The sequence below is a fragment of the Lissotriton helveticus genome, chromosome 2_1 (genome assembly GCF_964261635.1).
Source record: "Lissotriton helveticus chromosome 2_1, aLisHel1.1, whole genome shotgun sequence".
NCBI lineage: Eukaryota > Metazoa > Chordata > Amphibia > Caudata > Salamandridae > Lissotriton > Lissotriton helveticus.
In genome coordinates this window covers 1064621603-1064645119 of record NC_136059.1, presented here as the reverse complement: position 1 = coordinate 1064645119, position 23517 = coordinate 1064621603, and the positions used below count along the sequence as shown (strand labels likewise).

The 23517-nt window shown below is 46.1% G+C and overlaps 1 protein-coding gene across 1 annotated transcript in view; it reads left to right on the top strand.

The window, feature by feature from the left end:
• Positions 1–23517, top strand: part of LOC144818443 (glycine N-phenylacetyltransferase-like) — a 224123-nt gene that overhangs the window by 99875 nt on the left and 100731 nt on the right. The window lies entirely within an intron of this gene.

Here is a 23517-nt window from a genome sequence, read left to right as displayed (position 1 = left end):
CCAACTTCTCTTCCCACCCCGCCCTCCCTCCTCTCGTCTCCTGGTCATTCTCCTTCATACACTCTACACGACGGGTCTGGGTGCTTCCGTCTATCCAGAGAGTAGTGTAGTGCGTAGGCCTGGCTTACCCCTCGTGCCTTGTAGTCGCGCTCGTGTGCCTTGGCCATCCCCCGTTATGTGTGAGTAGTCACTCCGCCGGGTCTTGCGAAATGGTCAGGTCCATCTCTTCTATGTCTATCAGCATTAAATCCCATTCTTGTGCTATAGGGTATTTGCGTAGACCCTTTTCCTCCTCCCCCCGCAGCGCCGCAGATTCAGCTTTGCCCCATTTCAAAAAATCAGATCGCCACGTTTCTGCCTGCGGGGACCTGGGCGATTTCCATCTCATGGTGAGTACCCTGAGTGCCAACAAGAGTGCCAGGTCCATAAATTTCAGTTGTGCTTTACATGTTTTGGGTCGTTTCCTGTTCCCTATCAGACAGGGTGATGCCCCCTCAGGGATCTGGAGTGTTGTTACGGAGTGTAACGTGTTTTTGATCGTCCCCCAGTAATTTCGTATCTTCGGGCATGTCCATAGCATGTGAAGGATGTGTGCCTCATCGTCTTGACATCTTGGGCAACAGTGTGTAGTGGCGGGGAACATCTTGTGGAGTCTCTGGGGCATGAGGTAGGCTCTATGGAAAATCATGGCTTGTATGAATTGGAACTTAACATTCCTAGATACTCTCCTATGATGCCCAAGTATGATTTTCCATTCCCCGTCTGTTATGGGTTCTCCTGTGTCTGCAGTCCAGGTCTCCCTAAGTGTGGCGATTGGCGACGTTACATGTTCCCGGATACCTGCATATAACCATCTCACCAGGTGTCCTCCCGTTCCCATATAATGCAGGAGGTGTACTAATTCATGTTGGACCGGTTTTGTGCGTTGCGGAGCCCAAGCACGCCGTATATAGTGTGTCACGAGGCATGTAAGAGGTATAAGCGCGGCGGGGCTCCCGTGAGTTGTACAAATGAGGCATGATCCAGTATTGTGTCATCACCGAACAGGTCTCCCACTCTGTCCACCCCGGCCTCCGTCCAGGGTCGCAGTCTGCGTTGTGTCAGGACCCCTTGCGGCGTCGGGAGTCCCAGGAGGGGGATGTTATCCGCATAGGGAGTGGCCCCCGCCGTGTATGTCAGTGCCTTCCTCCAGCAGGTCAGAGCCACGTGCAGGAAGGGGTGGCAGTCCCTGGGGATCCTGGCATTGGGTAGAAGGAGGGAGTGCAGATCCCCTCTTGCCAGCTTGTCCCTTGTATAAGCAATCTCATGTAGGTCCCTGCCCGCTACCCACCGTGCCAACCATTGGAGCTGGCTTGCATAGTAATAACTCCGTAGGTCCGGTACGCCCAGGCCTCCCTGTCTGGTGTTCAATTGTATTTTTTAAGGCTGATTCGTCTTCTCCCCGAACCCCAAACAAGGTTGATCAGTAATGTATTCAGTGTGGTAAAAATTTGCTGTGGGAGTAGCACCGGTAGATTTACAAAGTAATACAGTATTCGGGGGAGTAGGACCATCTTCGAGACCGCCACTCGTCCCATTACTGAGAGGGGTAGGGATGTCCAGAAGTTTATACTACCTCGGAGGCCAGTGATTGCCTTACGGATGTTACCGTCCTCCGGGTCCCGGTATACATTTATCCCGAGGTACTTAAACGTGGTCGATGCCACCTGGATCTCACAGGCCCCGAACTGTATGTGGGGGGGGCTGCTGTCCTTCCCGGAAGAAGAAACCTAAAGATTTTCCCGGGTTTATGGCCAAGCCAGATATGATCTCAAAGCGTTCGGAAATAGTCGCCAGGTGGGAGTGGTCCCCACGTAGATTCCGGAGGAACACCAAGATATCGTCGGCATATATAGAGACCAAGTTGTTGATGTCTCCAACTGGTATGCCCTCCTCCGTAGCTCTAGTTCGGAGCGCAATTGCCAGAGGCTCCAGCGTCAGCACGAACAGTGTGGACGCCATAACTGTCCGAAGTATGCCTTCCCGTGCGTGCCCTGGCCGTCGGGCCCGCATATAGCAATCGAATCCGTTTTATGAGGGCCTCTGGAAAACCGAAGCGGTGTAGAACTTCGAACATAAAGTCCCATGTTAGGGAGTCGAACGCTTGTCGGAGGTCCAGGGCTATACAGCCGGCATGTGGTAAGTCCTGGGGGGTGGTTGTCATAAGGGCGTGGAGTCGTCTTGAGTTTTGGGAGGTGCTCCTCTCCGGGAGGAAGCCACACTGATCAGAATGGATCAGGCCAGGGAGATGGCGTTGGATCCGCAGGGCAATAGCTTTACTAAGGATCTTATACTCCGTGGAGAGCATAGAGAGGGGCCTGTAATTACTCACGTCTAGGGTATCCCTGCCGGGTTTCGGGATAGAAATTACCAAAGCCTGCATGGTCGTGGCAGGCAGGTGGCCAGCCTCGTAAGCAGTTTTATAAATTTTCTCTAGGACAGGCGCCAGTATGTCAGAGTATGTTTGATAAAACTCCCCTGGTAATCCATCCATACCCGGAGTCTTGCCCCTATTAAGTGTGTGGATCGCCACTTTTATTTCCTGCTGCGTTATGGGTCCAGCTAGGGACGCCTGGACTTCCCGGGTCAAGGTTGGGATTGTTAGTTCTCCCAGGAATTCCATCATTTCTTCCCTGGCATCTACCAATGGGGGAGCATAGAGTTTCTCCAAGTGAGTTTTAAACACAGCGTTAATTTCCAGTTGTGTGTGTACCTGGTTGCCTGTTGCATCTCAGATGTTCGTTATCGTGGGGCTCTCTGGGGTCTCTCGGACCAGTCGAGCAAGTAAGGCACCGGATCTGTCCGCCTCCGCCTGTTGGCGTTTCAGATAGGTCCCATAGTCCATTACCCTTAGGGTTTCCAGCAGTTCAGCGTGCTCAATGTTACCCAACTGCAGGTCAGCTTTACGGCCAGGGTCCTGCCCCACCGCAGTTTCAAGGTCTCGCAGGCGATTCTCCACTTCGCATAGTTTATCGTGGATTTCCTGTCTTGCTCCCACTAGTCGGCCGATAGCAGCCCCTCTCACTACAGCCTTCATTGCATCCCACACTATCAAATTCGAGGATGCAGAGTCCCAGTTTTCACTGAGGTAATCAGTCAAGGTGTCGGATAAGTGTTTCCGGAACGGGCCGTCTTCAAGAAGTGTGGGGTTAAGTCTCCAGGTAGGGACCGGTGAGGGTACCTTTCCCCAGTGCAGGTCAAGTGTTAGTGGTCTGTGGTCTGAAAATATTTTGGCAAGGTAGTCCAATGTGACACATTTAGTCGTTATGGAGTTAGAGCACACAAATCTGTCCAGTCGGGTATGCAGGTTGTGCACAGGAGAGTAGCATGAGTATTCTTTGTGTGTTGGATGTAGTGTGCGCCAGACATCAGTCAATCCCCACCCTTGGAGCCATGTCCCAAACGATGCAGATAGTTTGTGTATCCCTGTCGCCTGAAGGGGGGGTGTGATCTGTCCAGGGCCACATCCAGTATCTTGTTCCAGTCACCACCCAGCAACCAGGGGACATCTACCCAGTCCGCCAATGCCCGGCCCACTGCGACAAGGAATCTATCCTGATCGAAATTCGGGGCAAAAATGCTGCCCAGGACTACCACTTCCCCATCCAGGGTGCCCCTCACCAGTATATAGCGTCCTTGCTCATCAGTACATCTCTCCAGTTCCACAAACGGAGTACCGTGTCGTATCCATATCGTGGCTCCCCTAGAAAAGGCAGAGTATGTTGTGGAGAATATAGTTCCCCTCCATTTCTTTCGTAATAGGAGTGCCTCGGGTTGCGTTAAATGTGATTCCTGTAGGAAAACTATGTGTGCCTTTTGTCTAATCAAAAAAGCGTGTACCCTGTGTCTCTTCTGGACCGCCCCCAGCCCTCGCACATTCCAGGTAACCAGCCTAAACTTTCCTCTGTCGTCAGCCATAACCCCATGTAGGTGTCGTAGTGAGTGTCCCTATATGTTGTATCAGGTAATTCTTCAGTGTCAACCAGGAGACGATTCCCTCCCTATCCCAAACCCCAACTTTGGAGGCGCAGCCTCTGAACTCTGCTGTGCCAAACCATAAACGTTGAAACAAAATTAAACAAATTACGGTGCATACGCTTGTGGGGGGTCGGCCAAGCATGTGCCTTGTCAAAAGAGCCGTACTTGGTCAAGCCGCCGGCTCAACGGCGCCGCCGGGAGATTTCTCTTGAAGCTGTCCATTACAGGTAGCCACGTCTTATGGAGGGGGGGGGGGTAAACATAGGGTGAAAAGGGAGGAGGGGGGGAAGCAGGGTGGTCATTTCCCTACACACACAAGAGTCTACAGCCGTATGTCTTAGGAGTACGGGAGGTGTACAGATCTCGCCCTACGAACCATATGCAGAAAAAGCGTTGTCCCTCCCGAATTTGAAGCCACACAGTGCTTATCAGCAATAAAGCAAACACAGATATATACCTTGTGAGTATATCCCCATTCCCCCCACTGCCCCACTGTATCACCAGTTTATACAGAAAAGGATACCAGGTGTGTCTTAAGCTTCAGGCTTGTCCATAGAAGGTATTAGTCTCGGGTATTGTCTATAAGTTCGTCCGCCGCTCTGGGTGTCACAGTCGGGAATAACACCATACTATTGTCCGAGTCCAAGTGTATAGTGCTGTCTTCAGTGTCCGTATTGATTGTCTCTTGTTCCTCTCTGAAGGAGCCCACCGCTGCGACAGCATCGTCCTGGCCTTGCTTCTGCTGGTGGGCAGTAGGTTTGCGCTGCTTCAGGTCCTTGCGTCGGGTGCCAGTCTCGTTCTCTTCACGGACCGAGCTTCTTTTAGATCCGTTGTCCGAAGATCCTGGCGTCGGGTCCAGATGCTCATCAATCTCAATCACTTCCATCCATTCCTCCACGTCGGTTGGGCTTTAAAAAAAATTAGATTTGTTGTCGTGGATCACCTTCAGGCGTGCAGGGAATAACAAGGCGTAGCGGAGTTTTGCCCTCTGGAGTCTCTTTTTAACCTCATAGTAGGAGGACCGCTGTTTCTGCACCTGGGTGGTGTAATCTGGATACAGTGATACCCGTTTGTTCTCCCACTGTATGACCGATTTTATCCTGGCCTGACTCAGTAGGGTGTCCCTGTCTCGGTAATTTAGGATTTTGACAATCAGTGGTCTCGGTAGCTGTCCCGGTCTTGGTTGGCCAGGAGGGATCCTATGGGCTCTCTCCACGCAGAAGAAGGGCGACAGTTCTTCGGAGGCGACGTTATCTCGGAACCACTTTTCCATGAATTCCGTCGCGTGGGACCCCTCACTTCGTTCCGGAAGGCCAATAACGCGGATGTTATTGCGTCGATTGCGCCCTTCTGCAGCCTCTACGCGGTCCATCAGGGATTTTACCTGGTGTTGGATCAGTTGGATGGAGTCCGTGTGTTCTGCCACCGCCTGGGCAAGGTCAGTCAGCGTCAGACCCTGGTCTTTGACTTTATCCGCCAGTTTCTCATGATCAGCTTTAAGTAAGGAAAGGTTAGTGGTGAGGGTGCCCATCTGTGTCTCCATCACAGTCCTGGATTCCCTGATCTCTTTAAGTATGAGATCTAGTTTGTCACCTTGCTGGGCATCTGAAAGGGTGGAGGTCAGTGTCAGCGGTGTAGAGCCCCCTGGGTCCGCATCCAGAGTGGGTCCCGTGAGTGACCCATCCTTGCCCTCCGCAGCTTTCATCCCTTTCCGTACCATGGTTAGCGCCGGAGGCCCGTTTGGTGTCAGGGGCGCGACGTGGGGCGAGTCACAGTCGTCCGCTGCGTACCTGTCCCTCTGGTACTCGCGTTGCTGGACGCCTGTATCTCTTATTTCCGGGAGTATTCGCTTTCAGGATCCCAGTGCGTCTCCGGGGATCGTCTCCCACCTACTCTGGGCAACAAAGGGTCTCAGAGCCTTTCTCTAGTACTGCCCACCATCGGGAGACCCCCAACAGGTCCACTCCGGCGGTCAGAAGCCGGCAGCAATATTGTCAGACCTCCGGTTTGCGTGTCCACTCAGTCACTATTGGGCGGGCGGGCAGGTAGAGGAGGCCTGTCCGGTGACTGTTCTATTATTTGTGTTGCGGGGGTGTCACCCGCAGCGTCTCGGGCCCAGTCTGCGCTCGAGGCCCCGGCTCGCAACGCGGTAGTAGGCCCCGGGCTCTCCCACCTCCTCAGGCACCGAGATGTGCACCTCCTCAGCTTTATCCCTCCACGCCTGTGCAGTCGGGCCCCCGCAGCAGGAGCCGGCTCCGAGCTCAGGAGTCTCTGCGCACCGCAGCCTGTCCCCTCCTATGTTCTGGGCAACAGCTACACCCGAGGCCCCGGCGCACACCGCGGCGCTAGGCCACAGGGGCTCCCACGTCGGTCATCCGGGCTCCTCACCTCCGGACCTCGACAAGTGTTCAGCGGGGCAGGCGGGGAACACCAGCTGGCCGTTGCCGTCGGCGGTGCGTTCGGGCGGCCCCCTGCGCCTATGTCCAGGGCCCTGGTCCGCAGTCCAGGGCCGGCCTCAGGCACCTCTTCCTCTCCGGGTACCGGGAGCCGCAGTTCACGGGCCTCCCTCCCTCACATGTGTAGAAGCAGGATCTCAGTTGTGGGGGTCCTGTTTCCGGCACAGGATGCTGTGCCGCACCGCAGTCCTTCTCCTCCAGCTCTCCGGGCGCAGTCCGTACTCGAGGCCCCGGCTTGTGGCGTGGCGCTAGGCCTCAGGCCCCTGCACGGCGCAGTCCCGTAGCCCTTGCCGCCAGACCTCCAAGGTTTTCAGCGAGGCAGGCGGGGAGCTTTATCTACAGGATGCGTTCGTCAGCGGGCGAAAACGGCCCCTCAACGTGGCCTACAGGATCTTTATTCCCCCGGCGGCACCGGAGCTTAGCAGACTCCGTCCGCCATGATGGCCTGCTAGCCACGCCCCCCAACATTAGCGAACATACGTGCATTATCAGAGGCCAACCTACCTTTTACAAAGCCCACCTGATCAGTTTTAATCAAAAGGGGATGAGGACTTCCAGACGAGAAGCAAGAATTTTAGCAAATATTTTACAATCATAATTAATCAGGGAAATAGGGCAGACATTTTTACATTGGGAGTGATCTTTGTCTGGTTTGGGAATTATGATAATGAGGTCTTCCAGGAAGGATCCAGAGGTTTTAGCAGAAGAAATAAATGAATTAAAAAGTTGATATAATTGCGGCACAAATATGGTATGAAATGCAGAATACAATTCAATAGGTAATCCATCAGGCCCCGGGGCTTTAGATTTTTTAAGGGAAGAGATGGCCTGTAGAATTTCCTGGAGGGAGATATCTTTTTCTAGTTGGGCAAATTCATCAGGGAGGGAAGGTGGAGATGGGAGACCCTCAAAAAAAGACGTCAGGCTAGAATCCGAGGGAAGAGTGTCATCAGTATAAAGATTGTGATAATAATTATGAAAAACTTCTGCAATATCCTCATCGGAGGAAACCAACTTATTAGTGTGGTCATTAAGAATTGGACCAATTGTTTTACGCTCAGATTTGATTTTAAGATAGTTTGCCAGCATTTTACCCGCTTTGTTTTGGCCCCTATGGTATTTGGATTTAATTTTCAAGAGGGTGTTACAAGCTTCAACTGTAGCAATCTTATTTAAGTCAGATTTAGCTTTGATTAGATTCTGAAGAGCATCTTTGGATTTTGTGTTCAAGAGATTTAATAGACTTGAGTTGGTCATCATATTTGAGTCTATTAAGTTTCTTCTTTCTGGTAACATATGAAATAGTAAAAGCTCGGAAAGCAGCTTTGAAAGCGTCCCAATTATTTGGGATAGAGGTGGCAGAGGGGTCATTAAGGAGAACAAAACTCATTAATATAAACCGTAGCTTCCTTAACAAAAGTAGCGTCAGACAATAGAAATGTATTGAATTTCCATCGACTGAATTTGGTGGAAGTTAAGGTAAGGTCAATGGATGCATGGACAGGGGCATGGTCAGATAGGAAAATAGAACCAATATCAGACTTTTGGAGTGAGGGAAGGAGTGACTTACTAACCATAATATAGTCTATCCTTGAGCGGGTATGATGAACATTAGAAAAAAAGGTATATTCAAGGGTATCCGGATTACATGTTTTCCATACATCATAAAGAAGACGCGAGGTAATGGCAGATTGGAAACTTTTATGAGTTTTATCAGGTTGAAATTTGTGAGAAGAAAGCCTGTCTGCAAATGGGTCCAACCATTGATTAAAGTCACCAGCAATTACAATATTTGGGCAGTCCATAGTAGAAAGAAGGATTTTGATATCGTTCCAAAATTTGGGAACTGGCCTAACAGGACCATAAATGTTCAATAGGATTAAAGTTTTATGTTGAATCACAACCTTTGCCATTACCCAGCGTCCTTCGTCATCATTTTGAGATGATAAAATTTGAACTGACAGCCCTTTATGGAACAAAATCGCAACACCACCTTTCTTGTTAACCGCAGGAGAAAATACTACTTGACCCACCCAATGACGTTTTAACTTAGAAGATTCAACATCCGTACAATGAGTCTCTTGGAGAAAAACTACTTGAGAATTAATTTTGAACAAATGAGACAATACCTTCTGACGCTTGACAGGATGACCAAGACCTCGAACATTCCACGTCACAAAATTACACATGATGTAAGGTAAGGATGGGGCAGTACACGTGGGGTGGATACACTGCAGGAAAAACATCTACAAGAGGGTGCAAAACAAAGAAACATGTTACACCAAAATAAAGTACCTATAGATATAAATTACACAAATATAATAAGACCAAACTCACTGTGCGAGACAACAAGAACCAATTAGGCCATAGGATAAAGCACAGAGACTGTCCAGGGAGAAAGATGTAGGAGAAAGCCCAGAACGGAGGAAGATCGTAGAAAAAGAGAGAGAAAGAAAGGAAGGAAAGAAAGAAAAAAGAAAAGAAGAACAAGAGGAAGACAAGAAGACAGATCAAGGCAGAAAAGCCAGGTCTGAAAGGAAGAGAATAGCCAAAACATCGGGGACATGGAAAACGCCAGAGAGGGCACGGGACCCCATGAGCAACAGAAGAGCGAGAACGGGCAGAAAAAGGAAGAATCCACACAACCTCAAGGGAAAGGGCGAAACAAGCAAATAACCACAGCGGAGACTGAGCAACCAGGAGGCCACACAAAAACAGGCCTACAGAAGATGAATCAAGCAAGAAAGAGGAGGATACATGAGCTGAACCTTGACAGAAGCAGAGCAAACAGTAATCACAACAGAGTCATGACTGCGAGAAAAAATCAAACATTAGTGTCCATCTCAGATGAGGAAACAGTTTGTAGATAAGCACGGAGTTTCTCAGGATCATCGAAGGAGCGAGTATGACCATTGTGCGTGATCTTACATAGGCAAGGATGCAGGATACCATATTTGATATTTAGCTGTCGCATTTGAGGACGAAGATTCAAAAATTCTTTCCGTCGGGCATTAGTTGCGTTGGAGAGATCTTGTGACACAAAAATATTATGACCCGACCAAACAAGGCGACGCTTAAGTCTGGCAGCTTTGAGCACAGTCATTAGTTCAGTAAATTCGAGAAATAAAACAATGATGCCACGAGGATTAGAAGCATATTGGGTGAGGCGCCCTAGGCGGTGAGCTCGTTGGATATTAAGAGGATGGGACGCAGGTTGAAGGTCCAGAAGCTCATGCAGGAACTTTTGAACAAACAACACCATATCAGACCCCTCAATATTCTCCGGAACACCATATAAGCGTAGGTTGTTACGTCAATTACGATTTTCAAGGTCCTCAGTGTGGAGCTTTAGCATGTGAATCTCTTTTTCCAGTTGGGGGATTTTAGAAGAAGCATCTTGTATATCACTGACTCGTTGTTCAAGGTTTAGGACTTTACCTTCCATAATGACCCATCTCTCCTCAATCTGCTTGAGCTTCTCATTAGTGGCAGACATAAAAGGCTGTAGAACACCCCCACACCTCCTACAGTATGGAATCCAAAATGGGGTTAGGAGAGGTGTGAATAGGAGAGGGGGGGGTCATTTTTGGGTCTCTTTGGTTTTGTGCCAGTGAGGGTTGATTTGACAGTACTTGCGTCATGAGACATTGCAGCCACTGGATGACGCGGCAGGATGGCAAAATCGTGGTACCACTGGAGAGAATAACGAGGAAATCCCAAATGACACGAAGAGAGATTCCCGGAAGCAAAAAGTCGAAGGTCACACAGCTTAAGAGGAGTAGAAAAATGACAGCTGCAGCACACACCTTGGTCTAATGCCCAGAGTTCACATTAGGTTGTAATATACCAACTCCAGACGGAAAAAAAAGCTTTAAATCAGCAGATTTGCCATGGAGGTAGGTAGAAAACACAGGAAAGACATGGTGGAAAGCATGCTGATGTGTAGGGCAGACAGTGTCACAAAGTGCGCAGATAATTGCGCGTTTCCCTCGTAGCATTTAAAATGGCCGCCATAACCCCAAAGAGGAATACACTGAGGGGAAAAGTCAGTGAAAAACGCTGTCAAGAGAACAATTCTTGTGCCATACCTTGTGAAGAAGAAGAAAAAACAAAAATCAGCACATTACAGGCATGTTGGAGTAGTCTGCGCCGATGTCTAGGTGAGGCTGACAGGCTGGTGAATGATCGCGGGCTCGGCGGCACAAAACGGCGGCCGCCCACGACCTGTGAATGAAGAAAATCTCCAAAGAGCGTTACAAGCGAAAAACTGCATTAAAATCGCCTAAATCGCGATGGGATAAAGCAGCGCACATTCCGCCGCAGAAATTGTGCAAAATCAGGTAGCCATCGGCGGTGAAGAGGTGAAAACGCCGTGTAAACGCCCGTAGCTCGTCGGAGCTCACGGGAGAGCCGTCTTCACCCAATGGCGCGGAAGCCACGCCCCGAGAATAGCTCTTCTAATCTTCCTAAAGAGAATTTCCGCTTTTAGAGGGACTGGTTTTGTGTTTAATTTCATATCATCAAAAGGATGGTACAAAATCAGTATCCTCTCATAGTAGATAGGTATGAACCCTTGCAGCTTTGGCCTAAAATGACAATGGCTTATTTTGGGGATGAAGGCAGGTCAAGAAGGGGGAAGACCCCATCTCTTTCTGAAGTTCAAGAGGCCTCTGTTGTGGAAATTTGAAGAGCAGCCACGTGCTCCACATCTTGTACTTTTTTATTCACTAAAGAATTGTGCAGGAATGGGACTTAACGGACATTTTTGGTTCTAAGTTACTTTCCGCTATGGAGTAAATCGGAGAAGGTGGTTAGTTGTAAAGATGACATAAAATGTGTCTGCAAGCAACATTGGTTGTCCTGGATTTGAGGTGATACCTCTCATAACATAAGGAATTGAATCAAGGGAGGGATGAAGGGATAATGGTGTCTGTAAAGGGAGACTGGACTCCTAACATAAGGAATTGAAGCGAGGAAACGGAACTCAGAGGCATTTCTTGCAGCATGTAGTTTTAAAATCGTATGCATACATCCAAGATACAAACCAATATGTCGCCTCTTAGGAGAGGATCGCTCATCTCGGAATGTGATCGCATCATTCACTGCATCGCATCCGCTATTGCCTAGTGAATTCTGAACACCACTTTATTATATTCTACCAATTAGACGGTTTGCTCTTGAGACAAACCTTGGCAAAGTCAATAGGTCTGGAGTTGGCCCCCAGCCTTCTGCCAATTATTGTTTTGCTGTGGTTTTTGAAAAACATCATTTGGAAATATGCTGGGCCCTCATCAAGCTAAAAAAAAAAAAACATAATTTGCTCCATGCAAAAAGTTTTTTTAGTCTCAATAAAATCCGCACATTGCCATAGTACTTCCTGCAACTGGAGGGAAACACTGTGTGGATATGTTACTTGTAATAGGGTGGCATGACGTAACTCACTGTGAAGTAAGCCAATACCTGAAGTGGGCTGATACCTTGCAACTTAGAGCATGCTGGAGTGGGTGGAAGAAAAATGTGAATGACACCAAAAACAACTGATGGATAAAGTCTGGTTTAAAACCCTGTAAGTAGCTATGTTATACACACTATTTTAGTAAAATCAAAAGGTCCTGGCTAACACAGACTTGAAAAATTAAATCAGTCTGTCATTGAAAGAGAGTAAGAAACAAGGCAGGCAGGGAAGAAAGAAGGAAAGAGAGAAAAGAAAGAGAGAAGGAAAGATAGAAAGAAGGAAAGTGAACAGAAAGGAAGGAAAGCTAAAGAAAGTGAAAAGGAAAGAAAGACGGGAGGGAAGGAAAGAATGAAAGCAAGTGCATAAAAAAGAGCGAGAGAAGGAATGAGACAAGAATGTAAGAAAAGAAAAATGGAAAAATGACAGAGAAAGAAAAAAGGATGCAAAGAAGGAAAGAAAGAGAAAGAAAGAAGGAAGGAGAGATAGAAAAAAGAGGATTACTTAATACAGAACAGTTTAACATGGAAACCATCTGTTATGCTGTTAAATATCACAACACAAAAAGATGATGGACGGAATGCTGAACATTGTCAAACATTCACCCCCAGTCACAGATCTGAGTTAAATCCATCTTTTGTTTTGCTCACCATGCCACCAGTTCGGGCTGGACTCTTCCCATAGGGATCAGGGTCAAGACTGATTTGCATATGACTGGGTCCAAAATGGGATGGCATAGTGAGCAAAAAAACAATGGATTTTACCATGTCTGAGTCTTTTGTCTGTCATAGATATATGCACCAATCAAACATTTACTTTTCAACGCAAACACCATTTGTAACGTTTTAACCCCTTCGCTGCGGCCGCGATTTTTCCGCTTTGCGGTAAACAAAAGAACAGGGCGGGGCCGTGACGAACCCCAGCCGTCATCCGCACACGCCTACCGCGGGGCGTGACGGCTGGGGTTCGTTACCAGCATGGGAGGGGTTAATTCCTAATGATGTGAAGGCTCACATGTTATCATTAAGGCCACCTTATTTCATGTAGCATTAAACTAACTAAGTGAGGCGCAAGCTTGCATTGGAAGATACAGTGGCGTCTGGTAGATGGGACCTAGAAGGTAGAGAGACTGGAACTTGGATTGTGCAGAAGGTGGAGCATAGATTCCTGGGGGGGGTGTAACCAGGCTGTCAGGAAAGTACTCTGGATATGCCTAGGGCATAACTCCTAATCTGAACATCCTAAAAAAAGGGTCAGTTTTTGGCTATGTGTGTTAAATGTGTGCTAAGTGTATGTCTAGGGAGTTTGCATACAATTTTAGAAGCACATATAAGAACCTTGACTTTACATTTTAAGGTAGACCCACAAGAAAAATGTTGAAGTGATCCAAGCTACTAAATACTCATGAATTCATTAGTGTTCTGACTATATGAAATGAAAGAAGACATTGGCTTCTGATACCAATTCCTTATGCATTGAACCATTGAAATGTACATAAAGTTTACTAATAGAGAGGGAGAAAGTGAGATGTGGGGGGGTAGAACTGGGGGAAGGAATGTGTGCGGATAAGGTGGCAAAGGTGCTCGGTTTTTGAGCTCTGCATGAGACCAGAGAGCTATCCAATGATGAATAGCTGAGGAGTAGTTAGAGGTCTGGGACTGGAGGTGGAGAGAAGGTAGGAAAGACAAAGAGCATGTGTGTGTCAATCGTATAAAGATGGTGAAAGAAGCCAAAGAGAGGAAATTATGGCCATGATGGAGATGGTGTAGAATCAGAATAGTAGTGGATTAAGGACCTAGGGGCACATGCATCATTGGTTTTTGCATTCGCAAACGGTGCGAATCGCAAAAATCGGCCGTTTGCGAATGCAAAAACCATTTTTGTGATGCATCATTTTTTTTTTTTCGCTATTTAAGAAATCGCAATTTTTAGCGATTTCTTAAATTGCTATAGCATTTAAGAAATCGCTAATTTTGCGATTTCTTAAATGCTATGCATGATTTTTTTTAAATTGTGAATTCGCAATTAGGAAGGGGAAAATTACCATGAAGTCAACCTTCATGGTAATTTGCGAAAAGTTTTAAAAATGCACAAAAGTGAATTTTTTAAACTTCTATTTTACACAAACACGCCCTTGGGACATGTGTGTGAGTAAAATGTACTTACGTGACAATTCAGGAGTGCAGGGGGGTCCTTTGGACCCCCCCTGCACCCTTGAAATTGCATTCTCATTTTGCGATTCCTTAATTGCGAATTCGCAAAATGAGAATGCCTTGCCATTGATTCCTATGGGCCTCTAGGCCCATAGGAATCAATGTAATGCGATTCCTTAATTGCGATTCGCAATTAAGGAATCGCAAATACAGAAAATTAAGGAATCGCTAAAACTTGTTAAATTTCTTGATGCATAGGATTTTGCAATTCCTAAATTGCGATTCCTTAATTTTCGCAATTTAGGAATCGCAAAATCCTACAATGATGCATGTGGCCCTGAGTTCCGGGAGACACTGACTGGTAGGGGAAGTTGGTGAGGCTAGCATTTTCTGTTGATTTGAATAATGCAACTCAGTCTTATATGCATCTTACATATTGTAGTGATACACCACAACAGGTATGACAGGTCCCATAATATAAAGAGTCCCATATATGGATGATGATGTACGGTTCATCCCATAAGCAGATCCTCATCATAACACCATATACAGTACACAGAAAATACAAACAGTAAAACCAGTCTTATACTGTGCAGTTTTATAGCTCTGTGATAATCTGGAAATAGAAGGAAACTGGAGGTATTCCCTTTATCCCCACCAGAAGACATAGAATCCCCATGTCGAAGTAGATACCATTTAAAAGGCCCCCATATATCCTTTTGTCTTGCCATTTAAGATGGTAATGTGGAGTCCGTTTAAGCAATCAGGTGCACCATGTTATATCTTGCAGTCATTTTCAGTCATTGGAGCAGGGCCCTTATACCAGGTTAGCCTCACTTCTTGATTAGCTAATAACGGGTGAATCAGAGATATCCATCTAAGTGGCTTTGGAACGTGTGCTACTTTTCCCAGTAGCTCCACCAGGGATACAGCTTCTATATCATAATCTATAACCTCCAAGATCAATGGTCCAAATAGCTTGAACCACATTAGCGTCTAATTTGTGCAACAGGGATGGTGCAAGAATAGCCTTTATCTTAAAGTGAAGTAATTTGTGTCTACACTTCTTGCATCAGGAGGCTGTTGGGGACAGTAATACACCCATTGATCCTTCAACCATTGGTCCACCAAATCTACCTCCCAATGGTGAATAGCCGGGGGCTCTTTTGTCCATGATAGCACTGTTCGCCATTTTGTTTTGTGGGTAGGTTTTTATTGGCATTTTACATCAACAGTTACATACAGTATCACAGGTCAGCATGATGATAGAATGGATCATGACAATATATATTCAGCAGCAAACAGGGTCCCAAATCACCCAGAACCCCGCCTCCCCGTCCCATTCACAGTACAATATAGTGAATCAACACTGTTCGCCATTTTTGACAGTTTAGCAACCTACCCCCTACATGTCTCTAGCTGTATTATTTGCTGAGCACTAACGGTGTGACAGGGGCTGAAGTAGATAAATACGTCAAGCACGTTATTGGAGCCTTTTTCCTTGGATTGTACTTAAGTTACGATTTTTTTATATTGGTACATGTGACCCATACAAGTCAGGTCATGACTTGTCATTTCTTTCTCACCATGCCTTTAGTTATCAGGTGGATTGCTGGGCTGTCCAATAGTGGACCTGCAGGCGAGTATGCCTGCGTGTGCCTGCAGTGTTAAGCCAGAATATATCATTCCTTGTTGGTCAAGGCGATTGCATCAGTGTGATCCCTTGGAAGAAGAATACATTTGAACAAGGCAGTTCTCAGAGAATCCGTCTAAGCCAGTTTCAGCAATACTATGTGGCATAATGGGTGGTGGGAAAAAACAGTACATTGCAAAGTTTGCCTGGGCTTCCCAACATTAATGCTCCAGATCAGGCGTAGAGAATCCGCCATTTACATAAAGCAAGGTCAGAATGTTCTATTTCAGTCTAACTTGTTTGCCAGCCCGCATCAGCTTAGTCACGGTAGCATGAAGAGTGTTAAAAAATATGACCGCTGAGAATGCAATGGGATTTTCGTACACTGATATAACGTTTTTGGCAGAATTTACTATTTTGATTAGAGAAATAGCTGCGCACATCTGTCTACCTTATTTTATTTATTTATTATTACACTTATTAAGCGCGCAGCTACCCGGAGGTTTCCCGGCGCTATTATTATTATATATTATTATTAAGCTAATTGAGTGTGGATCCATAGTTATCCCTGGGAACTATTTCCTGAGGCCTGTGTATTTTAATACTAACAAAATCAATGTAATTTGTTCTCCAGCCGAGTGTATACTCTAAAGTCCAGTGGTGTTGTGCATGCTATTAACAAGAATAGCTCCAGTTTATTTTTATCCGTGAGTACAGACCATACCTCATGAGCTCTGTAATCACCAGTTGTAGATTAACCTTTGGTTGCCTAATAAAGAGCAGAATATCTTCTGCAAATATTGATATTAACCACCTGTTGGTAATAGCTAATCCCATGTGGGAGAGATAATCTCTCACGCTGGAGCATCACAGCAGCAGAGAAAAGCAAAGGTGAGAGGGGACATCTGTCTGGTGCACCTGTTAATAGCAAAGGGACAGAATATTCAACTGTTTATTCTGACATGAGCCACTGGAGCAGAGTATAATCGGCCCACTAGATCAAGCGGAGATTTCAGTGGGCCCAGCCCTACACAGCACTGTTCTCGAAAATTGCCATTCAAGCAAACCAAATGCCTTCTTTGCATCCAAGAAGATCGCTTTTGTGGGTACTTCACGTTTTTGATGCATTACTGCAAATGTCATGCAAAGTCAATGTACCTGGCACAAATTCTGCGTGATCAAGAAGAATCTGTGCTCACATCATACATGTTAAGTGACGAACTATAATTCATGGAAGTATTTTATGTGTACATTTAACAGCAGCCAGTATGAATGACATTGCTGACTATCCTTATGGGCTTTTAATAACTATTATTATTGCCTTCTGTGTGTTCATAAGCAGCTTACCCTGCTCCACCGCCTCCTCATACGTGGACTGTATGTGTGGGCTGAGCATCTCTTCATATGATTTGTGGACACAGCAGAGAGCCCCTCTGATCTTGGACCTTGACTTGTGGCCAGGTCATCAATAGCTATCTGCATTTTCTCTACAAGGAGTGGTGCAGCCAGAGCCTGCCTCTATGCGCCGCCAAAGCAAACACTAGATGATGGACGGATCGCGGAAACTTTTCAGGGACTCACCCCCAGTCCCATATCTGGATTGAATCTATCATCGTCCTTTAGCTCACTTCGCCACCCCAGTTCAGACACAGCTATATGCAAATCAGTCTTGACCCGGTGACTCATGGGGACAGTCCAGCCCGAACTGCCAAGCCATGTCTTCCCTGGACCGGAAACAAGCATCCTGGGACCGGTTTCGGGCTATCGGCCCTCATTAGCCAGGCTAGCTTGAATCAAGTGGCAACGTGAGAAAGGGACCCTCGTCTGGGCATACCCTGCCAACTTAGGCTGAACAAAGCAAACACAATGCGCGCCACCCATGCCTTAGTAAATTCAAATAAGTAATGTGTGAGCTCTAGGTAGTCTGCTGGCATCTGTGCAGAGTATAGTTGCTCACAATACTGTACATGGAGAATATCTTCATTTGTAGTATCGCTATGCCACTTTAGTGACTACTGTATTATAGATGGTTTGATCTCATGAATCAGGAGAGCCTTTTTTTGGGACACTTTCCTTCCCAGTATTTCCTCGCAGAGCCATTTTCACTTAGGCAAGTGACTTGATGATCAGCCACCTCTCTAAATTCAGCTAGGTTTAGGTTAAGTTATGTCAGTGTTGTTCTGTATGTCAGTGGCAAGTTTGTTTTTGATCTGCAAGCTTGATTTCTAGCCTCTGCAGCTCTCCCCATGTGAGTTTCAAAACCCTAGCTTGCTTAGACATCCTAACTCCCCTTATAAATACCTTAACTGCCTCCCATAGAGTAGAATACTATTTGAAGAATCCAAGTTTCAAATCAGAAAGGTCTTTAATTTGCATAGGCTATCTTTTACTTAAACACAGGGTCTGTGAGAGCCTCGGATGGGAACCTCTAGGGTTAGTTGAGCTGCAGAACAGCTGAAGGAGTGACTGAAGAGTAGTCTGAAATGTGTGTGGGCTGGTGTTGCATTTCTGAAACTCATTACAGTGTGATCAGTGCTAAAAAAAAATCTGTTTTGGAGAGTGACCCATGCACTATGGAGTAGAATGAGAGCTCTTTTTCTTCCCTTTATGTTGCTCTCTATATGTCCTCCAGCTCCATCATTTCCATGACATATTTAAGCACTTTTGTAGCTGTGGCTGTACCTCGGTTTGAGTGGTGTGACCATGTACAGATCAAGAGCACCAGATTACAATGCCATCCCCTCAAGGTATTTCACACCTCATGGCAGCAGCAAATACCCAGGAATTCATTAAAGGTATTTGGAGGATGTGTTGAGTCGTACATTTTAATCACTGTAGTAGGATTATCTAGCAGTGTGCCTTAGTCAGTGAGGTACCTGCCCACCTTTTCTTGCATGACCTCACTGCATTTAAAATCCACTTATTTTAAAATCAAAATCAGCACTTCCTGGTTAGGATGCGAAGAACCTATTAATGCCTCATCTGTCAATTAATTATTAAATGGCGAGAGCACTTCTTGTAGGAAGTCTATATTTACCGCCTGTTTGAATACGCTAAAGGTCTCTTACCATTTTGAGGTTGTTTGACCCCCAGGCATTCCAGGACATTAGATTAATGGGGGTCACTAATATATGTGAAATGTTTAGTCATATGGTCTGTACATATATTACACCATCAGCCTGTCTGGTGTGTATGCATTTTGTATTATAACATTCATACTCTTCTTTCCATCTCTACCCCACCCATAGAGATTCATGCATTAATCAGTTGTTTTTATAAAAGATCCAACAGAAGCATTCTCAACCAAAATAATTCAAACTTTTGCATTACATGCTATGAAGCACAACGACCGCGTTGTTATCATGCAATACCATTACTACGCAAGTCATTACCTCGACGTGCAGTAGATGGCTCCGTAGCATTAGAAATGTATAATTTACTATTCCAACTCCAGCCTACCTAACAATAGGGAAGGTGTTATAATAGTAAACTATACCATGCCTTATGTTAGAGCGCCATCTACTGCAGGTTGATGTAATGACTTGCGTAGTAATGGCACTGCGTGGTAACAACGAGATCGTTGTAACGACAGCGGTGTGATTGCATCGCGCTGTAAAATCTGTGATGTAAAGGTTGTTTCCCATACGCCCAGACGTAGGTCCTGAGTTCTCCATGCCACTGCAGTCAAGCTATCCTGGCTGCTGAGGGGTGAAACCCCGAAACTGGTCCTAGGAGGCCTGTTTCCGATCCAGGGAGGACCTGGCCTGGCAGTAAGGGCTGAACTGTTCCCGTTGGGCGCAGGGTGAAGACTGATTTGCATATGGCTAAGTTCAAACTGGAATGGAATGGGGAGCCAAAAAAACTATGGATTTAGGCCCAGATCTCTGTAGTGGGGTGAATATATGACATTGTTCTGAATTCTGTCTATCAATTGTTCTTTTTGCATGCTTAAGTTCCCAGCACAAGTTGTGTCGGAATGACGTAAAATAGGGGCTTGAGTGAAAGATCTCTTTCATGACTGCAATGCCTTCTCTGCTGCGTCTGTCCATTTGTACCCTTGTCGCAGATTTTCCTTCTTTAATGTCTGTGAAATGAAACTTATTTTATGGACAAAGTTAACAATGAACTAACAGTAGACATTTTTTAAGCCCAGGAAGTACTGAGTCTCTTTAATGGTCGTTGGCGATTGCCAGTCGAGATTGGCCTTTTTTTGGGGGGGATCCATGGCTTTCCAGTCTTGTATATCCAGTAACCCAAATACTCTACTTTGGGCTGATCAAATTCACATTTTTTTGTTTGCAAAATAAAATGTTCTTTTGTAACCTTTCCAGTACCTGAATGATGTGTGTGATGAAGTCTGGGGTTGGAAGAATAGACCAGAATGTCATCCAGATAGATCACCACAGTCTGGTTCAAGAGATTTGTAAAGTAAAAACGTTATCCATGAATCTTTGAAAGATAGGAGGAGCATTTGTCAATCCGAAGTACATAACCATAGATTCAAAGTGGCCTAAGGAAGATCTGAATGCAGTCTTACATTCAACTTCTTTGACTCAAAGAAGATGATAGGTTCCCCGAAGATCAAGCTTGGTAAACAACTGTGCCCCTCTGACTGACTAATATGTCTTTGAGGAGAGACAATGGGTACTGATCTGTTATTGTTACTTTGATTATCCCTTTAAAGTTTATGCATTTCCGAAAATCTTTAGTCTTCTTAGGTACAAAGAAGAGAGGTGCCCCTACAGGTGATGAAGACCGTGTAATTTGACCACTTTGAAGATATTCATCGAGATATTGCTTAAGTGCTTCTTTTTCTGGTTCAGTAAGGGAGTATACTCGTCCAAAGGGTACTATGGCTCCAGGTTCCAGAGGAATGGAACAATCGTATTCTCTATGAGGTGGTAACATCATGTGCTCAGGTTTCTGAAACATGTCTGCATACATCTGATAGTGACCAGGCACCCTTTGTACGAGATTAATGGTGTTACACATTTCTTCTTTGATCATGGGCATCTCCTTAGGTGACCAGTATTCATCGGAAGAATAACAAAACTGATGGCAAACTGGTTTCCCAATTAATATAAGGGTTATGCCTAACAAGCCGGGGTATGACTAAGTTCATGATATGGTTGGAAGAGGCAATAAGATCAAAGTACAGATGCTCTTGATGCCTTCCAAAAGTCAGCGATAATGACAGTGTAATTTCTCTAACTGGGCCAGAAACAAGCGGGGTTCCATCTACCGTATGTTCTTGTCCAGCTCTTTCCTTAGGAACTCGAGGTATCTGTTTCTCTGTGGCCCATTACACATCCAAATAAATACCGCTAGCTCTGCAATCCAAAAAGGCTATTACTTTTCCTCCATACCATTAGGTAATCCTATTAGCATAGGCAACAGAAATAGGGAATCTGATGTTTCTTTTGAGGAACAGATTGAAGGTATGCTAGACCATCCCACCCTCGCCCTTCCTACAGAAGGCAGGAACCGGCGATTCCCGACAGTTTTTGTAGGCAGTGGGACAACTATGAATCATATGACCAGGAGAACCACAATAGAAGCAGAACCCTGGTTGCCTTCAGTATTCCCGCTTTGTCTGGGATAATGGTCCACGAGTCAGGCCTATCTGCATTGTCTCTTCATCTGTTAGAAGGAACGTTTCGGGCACTGAACAACTGTTCTGCGAGTATTTGGTCGTGTTGTTCCCCTGTGTTGCTGAACACGAGCCTTGCGCTGCTCTAACTGACGTTCATTTAGGTGGTGTTCCTCAGACAAAGCCAAATCCATCAGGTCAGTCATGATAACTGCTTGAGGCAAATGTACCAGTTCGTCCTTAATTTCTTCATGAAGTCCTCGACGAAAGAGGGTCACTAGGGTGCGTTCCACCCAGGTGGTTTCTGCGGCTAATTGTCTGAAACGGGTTATGTACTGCAGGACGTCTGGGTTCACTTGTTGAAGATCATACAGGGCTTCTTCAGCTGAAGTTTCCAAACCAGGCCTTTTGAAAATCGGCCTGAAAGCAGCGACAAACAGCGTGTAGTTGGACAAACATTGGTTTTCGATGGCTACCAAGGGTGTCACCCATGCTAATGCCGGACCAGATAATGCAGTAATCAAATATACAACCTTGGTTCTGTCTAACGAAAACTGGACTGGAAGGAAAGCAAAAAATACCGTCAAGGAATGCTAGAATTCCTTTAATTTATTCGTATCGCCAGAATAACGAGGAATGGTGGCCAAGACCATTGGTACATCAAAAGAGCTGGCTGCCAGTGCTTGTTGTAATGCCAGATTCTCCTCTCACAACTGTTGGAGATCCTGCGCCTGTTGTTGAATGGTCTGCACCATTGCTTGTGCCGCCCCTATGGACCCTTTAGTGCTGCAGAGGTAGCATTTATGTTTACAAAACGGGGTTTTGGGAGTTGCAATCTGTCAGGTTTGGAACTCTTTCTTCTAACCTTTAGATGTGAGGATGTTTCCCGGTTCCGGGTCTAGTGGGTTCTGGTCTGTCCAAGGTAGGGACGACCCTTTCTGGTAGCCACGATGCTGCTGACAATTCAACATCAGGGCAGACAGTGCCTGCCCGAAGGATTCCCAGAGAGTAAAAAACCTGAGGGGAAAAACCTCTGATGGAAGTGGTTACTCCAGAATCCAGGCAATAGGACACGTCAAGGTGGATAGTCAGCAAGGCGACAACAGACCTGGGAAGGAGAGGAGAATTGTGGAAGAAGGAACCCACAGGAACGTATACCAAACTGGAGAAAAGTGTCACCAACAGAAGCGAATCGATATCAACAGGAGCGAAGAGACACCAACAGGAGCGAAGAAACACCAACGGGAGCAAAGAGTGTTTTAACACAAGAAATATGAGAATTTCAGCCCCTTAAATTACCGAAGGACAGGAAGTGACGCAACAGGAAAAGAAGAACCACCATCTAGGCTTGGGAAGAAAAAGGAGAAAGGTTAGAAAAAACTCCATCTTGGAATGGTGAAGAAAAAACGGTACCCATGGCTTTCTGGAAACCAGACAGAGGAAGAAACACTAAAAAAGGGCCCCTAAACTAAGACTGCAGGCAACTCATGTAAGGTCTCTTAAAGATTCAGGTAAGTCTACAGTACCTGGTATTCCTAGGCACTAAACTTCTGAGATCAGACGAGATCAGTTGTTTTCAGGGTGGTATGGCCGCAGGCAGGCTGCCACCTACACTGGCGGCGTGTCCCAGAAGAAAAGAGAAATGCTGCAGGGTGGATCCCTGCGCCCAGAAAAGAAATTGCGGCCCACCACACTGAGATGCGGCGTGCACGGTATCCAGAAATAGGTGCTGCAGACTGTGTCACTGCCCGCGGCAGTGAGGCAGGGTAGCGAGGCCAATCCTAGAGAGCTAAGCACTGTGAAAACCTTATAAGGGACCGTTGCTCTGTTCACACAAATACCATCAAGAAACACATGAATACCAAAGTTAAACCTCTTAAATGGCTGTGCCCAAGTTTTATTTTTCTACAAAAGATACACATTCAGGCATTCAATTCCCAAACCACCTCGAAAGCTGTAGCAGATCAAAGAAAAAATGCCCTTACTAGATGCCCAATTTTGTAGTTGCTAACAAAGTACTCTACCCTCTAACTTAATGGGGTCCACAAGCTGGGATATTGATCAATAAAAACAAATGTCTGTCCACCACCCCTATCATAAACAGGAATTATTTATTACTCACTATGAGTCCATCGGGGCCTCCCTCTTGGCCAAAGACCTTGTTTGGTGGGGTAAAGGTTACTGCATACACAATCTCCTTCAGGGAAAATGTAATG